Source organism: Narcine bancroftii, chromosome 6 (genome assembly GCF_036971445.1).
Source record: "Narcine bancroftii isolate sNarBan1 chromosome 6, sNarBan1.hap1, whole genome shotgun sequence".
NCBI lineage: Eukaryota > Metazoa > Chordata > Chondrichthyes > Torpediniformes > Narcinidae > Narcine > Narcine bancroftii.
Window position 1 is genome coordinate 195,977,132 of NC_091474.1, and position 13,458 is coordinate 195,990,589.

The 13,458-nt window shown below is 39.0% G+C and overlaps 1 protein-coding gene and 1 long non-coding RNA gene across 11 annotated transcripts in view; both read left to right on the top strand.

Annotated features, from left to right (window-relative positions):
* The window catches only part of LOC138736916 (uncharacterized), a 41,446-nt gene extending 34,197 nt beyond the window's left edge, over positions 1–7,249 (top strand). Inside the window, exon 3 of the long non-coding RNA XR_011340654.1 lies at positions 7,232–7,249. This is a non-coding gene — a long non-coding RNA (uncharacterized lncRNA). The remainder of the gene's footprint in view (positions 1–7,231) is intronic.
* LOC138736914 (PC3-like endoprotease variant B) overlaps positions 1–13,458 on the top strand; it is a 1,109,211-nt gene that overhangs the window by 820,494 nt on the left and 275,259 nt on the right. The window lies entirely within an intron of this gene.

The window sequence follows — 13,458 nt, forward strand, 5'->3', positions numbered from 1 at the left end:
AAATGAAAGGAAGAATCTTTCTTGAATCTTCTCTCTTTAATTCAGTGTACGTTGTTCAACAACTTTTGTATTATCAGGCATGCATATTTTCCTTTTCTTTAAAGGTTATCCAATGCAATAATGATCATTAACGAGCTTGGTAGTTTTTGACACCGATTCCAAGAACTGCTGATCTTCCCTTGAAGGTTCTTGGTCATCCCTGAGGCTCTCAGGGAAGTCAATCTTGAAGTGCTGCTCCCACAGCTCTTCAAGTTTAATAATTGATATCTTGTCGACACTTGTAGCTGACTGGCCTTGAACCTCATTTCTCCCTCCTAATGGTCCATTAATCATCCAACCAAGCATAGTTTTGATAGTATAAGATCCATCTCCCACACTCATCATATCTAGTGATCCCAGAGCCTTTTGTACATGTGAACCAATCAGCAACTCAAACTCAGAGTTGATTTTGCATAAACAAACATTTTTCAAATGCGTCTACGGTTCAATATCATTTTCATGAGGGTTGTTTCCTTTATGGTCTTCTGAGCAAATATGCCTGGAAGTTCACAAAAATCATTACTATCCAATCCAGTGATCTCTAGGCCCAAAACAAAGTGTTTAACATGACTATTGTTCCCATTAGAAATTTTGACCTTCTTCCTTGAAGATTAAGCATATTCATTGGCATTATATTACTGATTATCATGCCAAGATTATCATTCCCCCTACATTTAGATCATGAGTATTATTGTTAATGGTCGCAGGTCATCATTCTTTACACACACATTTTGAGTCCAATTTGCATAATTGCCCTATGTGCTTTTTGGACTAGTTTCCCATTTGGGACTATCTCAAAGGCTTTCTGAACTTTATGGAAACTGCACCACATCTTCATCGACAAACATGTTCACCTCATTGAGAAATTGAATCATGGCTTCAAACAAAGGCATGCTGACAATTTCTCATTAAGGCCTGCCTCTCCAAATACAGACCAATCCACTCCCTCAGAAGTTTTACCAATAATTTTCTGACCATTGATGTTGAATTCACCAGCCTGTGGTTACCTGCAACCGTTTTTGAATACAAGGACTACATTTGCCATCTTCTCTTCATTGGACACCTCATGTGAGAAGTAGTGGTCTCTCAGTAGCAATCAGATCTTTAATGAGACATCTCACTCCTGCTGGGTGTAAGTTCTTTCAGAAAAAAGAAAATAAGTCTTCCCCTGATTGCCACAGCAAGAATGCTATTTCTAATAAAAATGAAGAAAAAGCATCGACTGCCAGTCAGAGCCATTAAATTCTTCCGATTTGAAGAATTCCTCAACTGAGAGGAATTTCTGGGAAGAGGAAAGCATGCTAGAAGATTGCAGAGATGCAAAAACTATATCCATCTTCTCAAAAGGAGATAAACACATTTTGTGGTAATCATGGTGGTGCCTACAGGGTAGCAGCCTTCCTCAATAATCTCTGCCTTTGAGCTCTTTCATAAGAAACTGTCCAAATTCTATCCATTAAAACTTAGAATGGACAGTTTTCACAATGCCAAAACTCCAAAAAAAACCCATTATCATCCAATATACCTAGCTTTCACCTCACGACTTAATGAAAATCTTCAACTCAGTCAACAGAGAGGAACATTGGAAAACCCTTCTCATCCAGCAGAAGCCCATTATAATGCACTGGTCCAAAAAAAAATCAGATCATGATAAAAGATGGGTCGTGCTAAATCGGGGTCATGAAAAGAGTGTTTTCAAAAAAAATAAAGAATGCACGTACAATACCAGTATTTGCAATCATCTTGTTTTATTTCTTACCATCATCATTTTACTTCTTAAAAAAAGCAGTCAAGTGTTTGTTGTCTGAATGCAGCTCGTCACTAGTGGTCCACATCCTGGATCTCCAACCAACATAGGCTGGCCTGAAGGTACTCAATTGCTTCAGTCACTTTTGGGGTTTAAGGAGGAGGCTCCTCTTTGTCATCCTCCTGTGGTTCAGGAACCAGTGCTACAGTAACATTACAGATGATCTCTGAGTCTGTCAGATGCTCATATGTCAGGCATTCATCATCGGCAGAATATCACTGGTGAAAATCTTCTTAGCTAATTTGAAACAGCCTCTGCGCCTCATCCACTTCTTCATCTGTGAAGCTGTAGAATTCTTACTCATCATCGTCATCTTCATCTTCCTTGGTGGATTTTCATGATGAAAAGGCTTGTCCCAGATCCTTCTCGCAGCATTTTTCCACACATAAGGAGGTGACTGCTGCCCAGTCCTTCCCACCTAATTGGCAGACTTCTTTAATGTTCAAGCTTTTCAGATAGTCTTCCAGTGTTGTTGATACCTCTACAATTCTTTGAATTAATTCATGCCTGTAATTCTGCTTGAACAGGGAGATGATCCGCTGTTCTAGGGGCTGGATCTTAGATGTAGTGTTCTTTAGGAGGTAAGAAACTCGGATATTTCCATTGCAACTTAACAGGTTGGCAGCTGGCAAGTGGGCGGGACAGTCGTCAAGCAAAAGAAAAACTTTGAGTTCTAGCTTTTGCTTACACAAATGAGCATGGACAGCAGGCACAAAACTTATGTAAAACTAATCTTCAAAGATGACATTGGTCATCCAAGCATTGCTGCTTTGCATGTACTCGACCGGTTGAAATGACGGAAACAGCGGGGCGAGCGAAATTTGCCAGTCATGAGTGGTTTTAAGTTGTGTGTTCCAGTCTTGTTAACACAAAACAACGACGCCATGCGATCTTCACGTTGTTTGAACACCTCACGTCGATGGGCATCATCTTTGCGAGACAGTGTGCGCTCTGAGATCATCTTGTAGCAGAGGTTGGTTTCATCACAGTTGTACACTTGTTCTTCGATGTAGTCACCTTCTTCAAAGAGATTTTTAGTTCTGTCGCGTATTCGCTGGTGACGGCACTGTTAGCTGAGCGAATTTGAGAAATTCTGTGACTGGGTTTAAACTGATCTAGCCATCCATTTCTAGCTTTGAACTGTGAAGTTTCTCCATTGATCAACTGGTCAAACCTTTTGTCTTGAACCTTGAGAATAGGCCCAGAAATTCAAAGGCCTTCTGAGAGGATTTGAATTAACCACTCAAACAGGGAGTCATAGAGGTTGACATCTTTGGCTGTCTTCATGGATTTGGCCTTTAGTCCCGCCTCTTCCTCAACTTTCCAAAATGACACACATAATTTATTTGCCTGAGATTTCCAGCCACAAAGTGTTGATTCAGATATGCCAAGGTCGCGTGCAATTTGGGTTTGACTTTTATTCTTGATCGCGTCAAGTGCTTGAAGGTTATCTTCTAATGGTGTGTTCCATTTTGATCTGAAAATAATTTCACTTACAGAAAGAGGAAATAAAAAGGGTCCACTGGCTGATCGCATTATATCTGAGTTTGCGTTAAATTGGGTCGTGCTAAATCGCGGTTCTGCTGTACTTTGTCCTCAGAAATTTGGTTCCATTCTTTGTGAAAAATTGTAGACAAAGATCCATCATGGATCCAACTCCAGAGGAGACTGACATCAAGCAAGGGTGTGTTAAGGGGCTAGAAGGGGTGAATTCGGATTACATGTTCCCAATGTTGGGAGAGACTAGGAGTAGAAGGCACAGTTTAAGAATACAGGGAAGGCCCTTTAGGACAGAGATGAGTAGAATTTTTTTTTTACCCAGACAAGTGTGTATCTGTGGAATGCTTTGATGCAGAGGATGGTAGGGGCAGATTCACTGGATATGTTCAAAAGGGAATTAATTGATGCTCTTGTGGGCAGGGGAGTTAAGGGTTATGGGGATAAGGCAGGGAATAGATACTGATAGTGAATGATCAGCCATGATCTGAAAAATGGTGGTGCTGGCTTGTCGGGCCAATTGGCCTACTCCAGCACCTACTGTCTATTGTCTATTGCTCCCACCTTCTCATTATTTCCTGCCACATTGCAGCAACAACAAACTTTCCACCAGTGGAACCAATCTGCAGGATTAAAGTGAAACTATTTCACATTTACCATCAGCACTCTGGAACCACAGTTACTTCAAACTCATTCACCAATCTACATAAAAAGTAAGCCATTTCGCCTCTCATGTTACCCCAGCATTCAATATCATAGATACTCAGATTAAAATAGTGCCATAATCTTGCACTCATCCCATGTTCCTTCATTTCCTTATCACCCAAACATCTATCAATCTCTGTCTTAAATATTTGTATTAATGGGACATCTACAACCATCTTCGGTGAAGGATTCCAAAGAAGATGGGTGAAAAAAAAGTTGTTCTTATTCTCATACCTTGATGAAGGGCTCAGGCCCAGAATGTTGGCTGTCTTCCTTTGCTTCCTCTAGATGTTGCATAACCTGTTGAGTTTCTCCAGCACTTTTGTGTATTGCACTATGATCACAGTGTCTCCAGACTATCCTATTCAACTCATCTTATCTCAGTTCTGGGTAAAACACAGGATTCTGTTGACACTGTGGTTAAGTGGAAAAAACACACAAATGCCGGAGAAACTCAACAGGTCAAGCAGTGCCTTAATGTAGCAAAGGCAAAGATACATCACCCACGTTTTGGGCCTGAGTCCTTCATCAAGGTGAGGGGGAACATGAATGCTCTGAATTCCGTTGATCTATTTGTTTGTGCCCTTCATTTAAATGCTATCAAGAAATACATTGTCTAGAGAAACAATATATAAAGCTGTTTTATAAATCAATTGGTGCCAATAATAAAATCATGAAATGGATCTCTCATGTTCCACCCACACCTTGATGAAGGGCTCAGGCCTGAAACGTTGGTGAAACATTACCTTTGTTACATAAAGGCACAGTTTGACCTGCTGAGTTTCTCCAGCATTTGTGTGTTTTTTTTTCATTTACCTCAGTCCTGAATGATCAATCACTTATTCCAGATGATGTTTCCTGTGGCTAATATTCAATTTGTGGGAAGCATTTTTAGAATCAATGGATTCTTAGAAGACAACAATCAATTCACAAGTATGTCCAGTACCTGAACAGCATTGACTGCTGATCTCTTTGCTTCTCTCGTCACATTCTACGGACCACCCTCACTTCAGTGCAAAGATATGAGCAGCCACTCATTTTTTACCTCAATCAATTCATGTGCCACTTCCATAACCACCTCTTTCAAATCCTAAGGATGAAGGTCATCAGGTCATGGTTTAGTGCCCCATAAATTTTTCAGCTCCTTTTCATTTTTGTCCTGTTTTTCTCCTCTGTTTGCCAGAGGATTTCTGTGACTCAATGCCTGAAAATAGACACAAAAAGTTGTTTTTAAAATTTCTTTTCTACGTGTTTGTTCCCAAGTATTATTTATTTCTGTCTTTCACTTTTAATTGTCCACTTAATGTTTTACAGTCTGTATATTTCTTATTAAAATAATCTCACATACATGCAGAGCAATTGTCATCGTATAATTGGACGGAAAGCATTTCTCTGAGCATTTTTGTAGCAACAGTTGATCTACACCTTTGATTATGTAATTGTTTTACTTAATGCTTTCATTTTTATGCTACTCTGAGGTGATTGTCACGTTTTAATTGTTGAAGTTTACATTGATGAAGATACATGTAAAAAAGAGGATACAATGAAACTATCCCTAACAGTGAAGCTCAAAACATGCTCAGTATTCAAAGAAACTTGGGTTGAGTTAAATAAAAATGACATGTTTAAAATGCCTAATATTTTTTTCTGTGGCAATAGGTACTGACTTCACTTGACTCCAACAATAGGAGAAGCTGAGAATTTATAAAAACATAACAATTAATTCTCCACTAATGGCTTTTCAATGTCCTTGCATGTTGAAAATAAGATTTTTTTTCCATTCAGTTAGAAGAAGCAGGTGGAAACGATTACCTTCACTACTAATGCCGTGTCTGTTTATATGAACAGTAAAACCAAAGCCGGGGCTCCATTTCACACCTCTGATGTTCAGCAACCCACCTCACAGTAGGGTCCCCATCAAGAGAGAGCGAATATAACAAATTCGCCACATTTATAGCATCAATCTGCCACCAGTTTTAACAGTTAAGCTGACAGCAGATTGATGGTATGAAAGGTGTAAGCCACATTGTTGAAGTAGTGGTAAGGGCATGTAACCCATGGTGTTCTGGCAGGAGGATTAATTGCCAGCACAAGGGACAAAAAAAAATCCCACAGTGAAATAGGCCAAATCAAACCAATGATCAGGTTTGTGTGATTAAATGAACCCTTAATCCTCCTGAATAGATTGACCACTATTGAAACTTTGGTCCCTAAAAAATTAAGTTTTGATCAGCAGTGATGGATTTGCCACATTTGCAACTGTCAATGCATTCTGAAAATTAATTCTATTGAAGTCGATGAAATGAATCTTGGAGACTGGATGCAGTGCATTTTCACCAATGTATGGTGCATAACTAAAGGTGCATATCCAGGCGCATTTGTATTAGAACATTTTAGCCTTTCTTCTGGATAATATTCCAAGCTGGAACTTCACAAGAAGTGTCACCTGATAATTAATGGTAATTTTAATAGGGTTAACTGCCAGGCTTCATATGAACAAAGTGCTTGGTTTGATATTCTGAGAAATATTGCGTTCTTCGAATAAATGTAGGGGTTGAAGCTACAAACATTTATTGAAATTGCCAGGGCTAACTAGAAAACTGTTTGAATGTTTGGATCAGGCATTCACCCTGGAGACTTTCAGTTGGACCACAGGGCAAAAACAAACAAATCAGGTGTTTAACATGAGCTTGTCCTTCTAATATGGGAAAGCACCTCTGTCACTTTTGTTCTGTTGCCATGCCTTGTAACTACGGTATCTCTGAAGATAAATTGTGAGCTGGTAAAAGTCTTGCACTAGTTGTAACAAAGAGTCAGGTTCTTGTCAAAAACATTCTGTAAGACTAAGCCAATTTTGAAGAAGCCCATTTCAAGTTGTGGTCCATGATCTGAATTCAGTTGATCTATTTGTGTGTGCCCTTCATTTAAATGCTATCAACAAATACATTGACTTGAGAAATAATATATAAAGGTGTTTTATAAATCAATTGGTGCCAATCATAAAATCATTAAATGGATATTAATATAATTGGCAAGATGGCAGTGGCAGCGATCTTCATCGGCCATTTTGGAGTCACATCTGGGCCAGACAGATGCGGATGGGAGATAATCTTTCCTGTAGGGATCCCAAATTTTTCATTAAAATAATCCAGTCGTTTCGTAATTACCATTTGTTGCTTCCAGATCAATCGCCTAGACTTCGAGATGCCAGCTTAATGTAGCAAAGGCGAAGATACATCACCCAACGTTTCGGGCCTGAGTTCTTCATCAAGGTGTGGGGGAACATGCTTTAAGCTATTATAAAATTCATTGCAGCCATATAATTTTTAATCATTTGCACCTAGCTATTTTCCTATTTGTTTAGTGTGGAATAATAAAATTTGATGCTTGAGTTGGACATACTTTATTCACTGATACTAAGTGCACAATCAAATTGACCTCACTAGGAATATTCCACTTCGACTATTTCATGTTTGGATTCAGCAACCTTCCTGTTAAAAAGTAAAAAAATATCCTGTTTGCAATGCATCTTTTCATGCTATTTTATTTTTAAAGAAGTACATTAGGCGTACCAGATTAAAACCTTTTTTTAACTTAATTTTTTTTTCATGCCTGATTCGGGGTTTGGAGAGAGAAAGGAGTAACTAGTGCAAATAATACTTGCTATGGACATATGATGTCCAGTTGTACAATACAAGGATGAGAAAGCATCAATGCTGGTTAGCAATATGATGACCAATCTGGTGGTGCTTCTACTCTGAGTCCAACCAATAAATGAGTATTTGAAAATTGTTTCTTTCCATGACTCTCTGCATTAAATTGAAATTTAGTTTAAATTTAGACATACAGGCCATTTTGGCCAAAGAGTTTGTGATACTCGATTATACCAGGCACTTTTTGAATTGTGGGAGGAAACCAGAGTTCCCAGAGGAAATTCATATAGACATGGGGAAAACAGACAAACTCCTTAAAGACAGCGCGGGATTTGAACACCGGTCCCGATTGCTGAAGCTGTAACAGGATCGCACTAACTGCAATGCTAACAGTGCCCCCCCCACTCTATTCAAACACATCTGCAAAATTACCACAAAATAAATTAAAATGGTTTAATAATAAACAAGCAAGTATCTTATATAAATTTCAAGCATCACCTGTGATTGTTTTCAAAACTTTGTGCCCTCCTGAAAAAAAATCAAGCTGCGTTTTTGGAACATTATTTCCAGAAATTCCCTATTTATTTGATGAGATGTTACTATTTTTGGGGGGAGATATCTTCAGCAATATGTTCTCCTCCAGTGGAAAATGTCACAGAAACACAAGCTGTAGTTAACACAATGGTTCCATCATCTTTTGGGCCAGTATTATGGTATTGATGTTGAAACAATCGTTCAGTTGAACAAATACACGTGGCTTTTGCAGAACAAAATTATGGTCTGATGATCTTAAATATTTCTGCTGAGTGCGAATAGAATTGTCAGCCCATTTTACAATTTGGTGTATGTTATGTTTCAATTAAATTGAAAAGCAAGCTGGCCGGACACCTTATCATTGGTCATTTTTGCATCTAAATGAGAGTTAAAATTACTCCCACTGAATATGATTATTCTGGATATCTTCCCAGGTATGTCGGAGCAAGTGGGCATCAGGGCATCAACAGAGAGGTTACCAAAATCAATCAATCCAGACCACACAAGGAAATAGTTGTCAAACTGTGTTTTAAATTTAATGGAAGGCTATGAAATTATAAGAGGTCTATGAAAAGCAAATAGCAAGAACCTATTTTCTTAACAGGGAGTTCAATATAAGGATGCATAGCTGAAAGTTAATTGGTAAAGGGATTAGAAAGGAATTGTGAAAAATAAATAGTTCATTCACTGAGAGGTAAGGCTCTGGAAATTATTGCAATAGGAATGGTGGGGGCAAAAACTCCTCTTAAATTTATAAAGAGTATTCAGACAAGTATCTGGTCTGGGCAATTTTTTTTTTGCCTAGTCCCATCAATTTACACCTAGGCCATATCCCTTCATTTCCTTCCCATTCTCGTACCTATTCAAATTTCTCTTAAATCTTGAAAGAAATCCAAAACCATCACTTCTGCTGGCAGTTTGTTCCACACTCATACTACCCTTTGAGTGAAGAAATTGCCCCTAGTGGCACAGCTAGCATTGCAGTGCAAAACTATGGCAGTGCCAGTTCGAATCCGGCATTGTCAGTAAGGAGTTTATACATTCTCCCAGTGAGCTGCATATATTTTCTCAGGATGCCCCAGTTTCTCCCCACCTTTCAAAGGGTATGGATTTTGATAACAGAGTTTGGTATAATTGGGTGGCGTGGGTTTCATGGACTGAAGGGCTTTCTTTTGTGCAGTATCATTAAAAAAAATTAGAAATTAAATATTTCTCCTTTCATTCTTGACCCATGTCCTTTTGTTCTTATCCCACCTACCCTCAGTGAAAGAAGCCTACTTGCATTCACCCTATCTTTTTCCTTCCTAATTTTATATGCCCCCATCAAATCTCCCATCCTTCTCCAATGCAAATAAAGGCCTAACCTATTCAATCTTTCCCTGCATCTCAGCTCCTCAAAATCCCAGCAACACTCTTGTAAATTTTCTCTGCATTCTTTCAAACTTATTGATACCTTTCCTATAGGTAGGTGTCCAAAGCTGCACACAATACTTGAAATTTGGCCTCACTGATCCCAACTCCTATGCTCAATGCTTTGATCAATGAAGGTCAATATGCCAAAAGCTCTCTTTACAATCCTATCTAACTGTGATGTCATTTTCAAGGAATTATGTATCTGTATTCCCAGATCTCTCTGTTTTACCACAATCCGTAGTACCCTACTATTTAGCATAAAAATCCCACCCTGGTTTGTCCTCCTAAAGTGCAACACCCCACATTTGTCTGCATTAAATTCCATCTTTCGTTTTGCAGCCCATTTCTCCATTTCTTTGCTGTCCACCACCCGCCTAATCTTAATGTAATCTGAAAATTTGCTGATCCAATTTACCATGTTATCATCCAGGTCATTAGGTCATTGATACAGATGACAAACAACAATGACCACAGCAACTTTTCCTGAGAAGCACCACTAATCACAGACCCCCAGTCAGAGGCCAACTGCAAGGTTACACCAAGCACTGGAAAGTTAGATAAACCTAAAGTCCAGTTTCTAGCTCTTTCTGTGCCATAAGCTTTTTCCACTCCATTCTATGGAGCTAAAAAATAAATCGACCAGGCTTCTATGAGTGCAAATCATTGTGGAGCCGAGTTACTGACAAATATGAAATGTTTCTCTAATTGTCAGTGATTACCTACCTCACTGTTCTGTTTCATGTTGCCAATCTTATAAAAGTCAATAATTCTTAGTCACATTCTGTATCTGAAATCCACTTTTGTCTTTCAGAACTCTTTTAGAATCACTTGAATTTCAATGCTGGGATTTGATGAATGGCATGCATTTAAAAGACATAGGATGTATTATTACTAGATTCACCAGCACTTCCCCAAAGGTGACGGGAGTTTTGTCATGAGGTTTTTTTGGTTTTTATTAATGGGATATAAAGGGTTCATTTTAATTACTGTAACATCCTGGTAAGGTGCACAATGAGCTCACATCTATTAATTCAATCGCATTCAGCTACAGCATGCTAATGTGTCAAGGTTTTGCCAAGTCCTGCTTAGTTTCTGACGCACCGACTTTGAAGTGTGGCCACTTTCCAGTGTTGCCATTTCTGTTGTTCTGTGATCTGTATATGCATTAAAAGTAACCAAGGGTTAATGCAGTGGCATTTCCCAGTTGTATGCAGATATACTCTCATCTGGCTTTATATGCAAATCTGGCTGCAGTTCTTTTTGCTTACCTGTCCTGATTTACTCTATGCAAAATAAATTCTGGAGCGATTTTGAAAAGAATAAGCCAAAAAATTATTTTTGTACTCCACTTTCCCCTCCCCCACCCTCATGGGATATCCATTTGATTCACTCTGCTGCTATAATAAAGGTATGGAGCAGAAAATTTTCTTTAATGTAATGCCCCAGGAGTTGCCGGCTGCATTTTTATCTGAGATACCACATAAGTCTTGGCCTAGCAGCAGAGAAATGACAATTTATTTGCTGCAGAACTAATACTGTTTCCATGTCTGGAAAACATAAAACACTTCCAACATGGAAACATCTTAATTTTTAATCGAATGAAGCTAATCTGTTGCATTTGGTGTTTCTTGTTTATTGTGGCAAGATGTTTTTGTTTTAATGTTAGAATCATATTTGACTATTTATTATCATGTCCTGGCCTGAGACCATATTCTTCATACTAAGCAAAACAATTTCCAGAAATTCATTTGCTGTCATTAAACAATCTATGTAGCCCTTGAGTCCATGCATCAAGAGCACAGCGAAACCTAGCATTCACAGAATGAGGTCCCAGAGAAAACCAACGCAGACACGGGGTGAACGTACAAACTTCTTACAGACAGCGTGAGATTTGAACTCTTGTCCGGTCCCAATTGCTGGCACTGTAAAGGCATTGCGCAAACCACCTTGCCAACCATGCCTCCTATTTTAGGGGTATTTAAGAGACTCTTAGACAGGCACATGGATGGAAGAAATATAGATGGTTGTAGGGTAGGGAAGGTTTGTACTTTGTATTTAAAGAATAAATGGGTCAGCACAACATCGAGGGCTGAAGGGTCTGTACTGTGCTGCAGTATTCTATGTTCCTGCCCTGCCCCTTCCTCCTCCTCTCCTCACTATACCTCTCCCACCACCTTTTTATTCAAGCACCTGCCTGGTTTTTGCTCACACCCTGACAAAGGGCTCAGGCCTGAAATGTTTCCTGTAGGTGCTGCGTGACCTATTGTGTATTGCACTACAATCCCAGGGTCCACAGACTTGACTGCAAACCTCAATTTTGCTTCATATTCGCAGCCTAAAGTCTGTAAAATGCGGCTTAGATTTTTGATGTTCTAATTGATCCTGAGTTTGACTTCTACCTCGTCAACGCTCCTTAGGGTAAGAATAGGTTCTTGGTCTCAGGTGCTCAACTCGTGATTTAATATTGTTTGTCTGAAGTAAAAACAGAAGTTGCTGGAAACACTTTGGTAAATGAAACAGGGTTAATGCTTTAGGTTAAAGATTTTTTATCAGGCATCGTCATTATCTTTCCCTAGATGTTGCATGGCCTCCAATATTTTCTGTTCTTGTTTCATTTTTCAACTGGAAATGGATGTTCATTGTATTTTCATCTAAAATTGTCTTCACTGACTTGAATTGAGACCACTTTCAAAAATAGAAATCTTTGTGAGCCCACTCTTATATTTGCATCTTGCATGTGTGTACTAGACTATTAGCCTGGAGGCATGAGCTTAAACCTCACCACAGAAGTTGCAGGATTCAAATTCAAGAAGTCCAATAAGGCTGGAATTTAAAATTCCAGTTCTGATCTCAACAATCACTGTTAAAGTCAAATTTTAATTGTCTGAGAGGATGAGCAAATGTATGTTCTTGGGAGTCACTATCTCAGAAGATCTTTCCTGGAACCAACACACCAATGGCATCATGAAGAAAGCCTCTACTTCCTCAGGAGTTTGTGGAGGAGCTAGTGGAGTTGTTCAAGTGAACCGGTACAGACTTGAAGGGCCAACATGGCATGTTTCCATGCTGTAAATGGTTATATGGTTATATGGTTAATAGAGGCCCTATCAATACCAGGATGTTATAATAAGTCATCTGTGTCACTAATACCCATCAAGGAAGGAAACACTTAAATAAGAACCAATCATTGCTTGGCATTGGAGACACGTGGAACAATTGGTTTCATGATTATTATTATGAAAACTTGGATATAATCTCTGTAAAGTGTACGACAGCCTAGAAATTAGATCCAATAGCATCAGTTTCTCATTTGAAAATCCACCAGAACAAAGATTTCAGAGGGGTACATTCCCAAAAGAAAACATTTCTATTGGGAAATCAGCCCAGCCTTTATCAAGAGCCTTTCTTTGAGCAGAACTGATAATGTCTGGTGTCAGGCACACACCTATTGACATCACAAGTTGTGTACTCTTGTCTATATAAATTGGAGATTTCAGGCACAAACTGCTGCCTTTGTTAAACACTCGCCAAATACAAGGAGTTCAGCCCACCCAGATCAATAATGAAATAGTGATTTAAGGGTCCTTTACTTCGATTTAAGTGTCACACATAAAGCATCTGCCCGTCTCAGTTTTAGATGCTCAGAAAAATGGAGACCACAACACTGGTCATTCCCTCACTGTTCATGGAGTCTTTACAATTATTGCATCAGAGCTATATGTGGTTATCTCAGCCCTTTTGATTCTCCTGAACCTGGCATGGTCATATCCTCGTTACAGGATTTGGAGCACTCATTGAATGGGGTGTTCA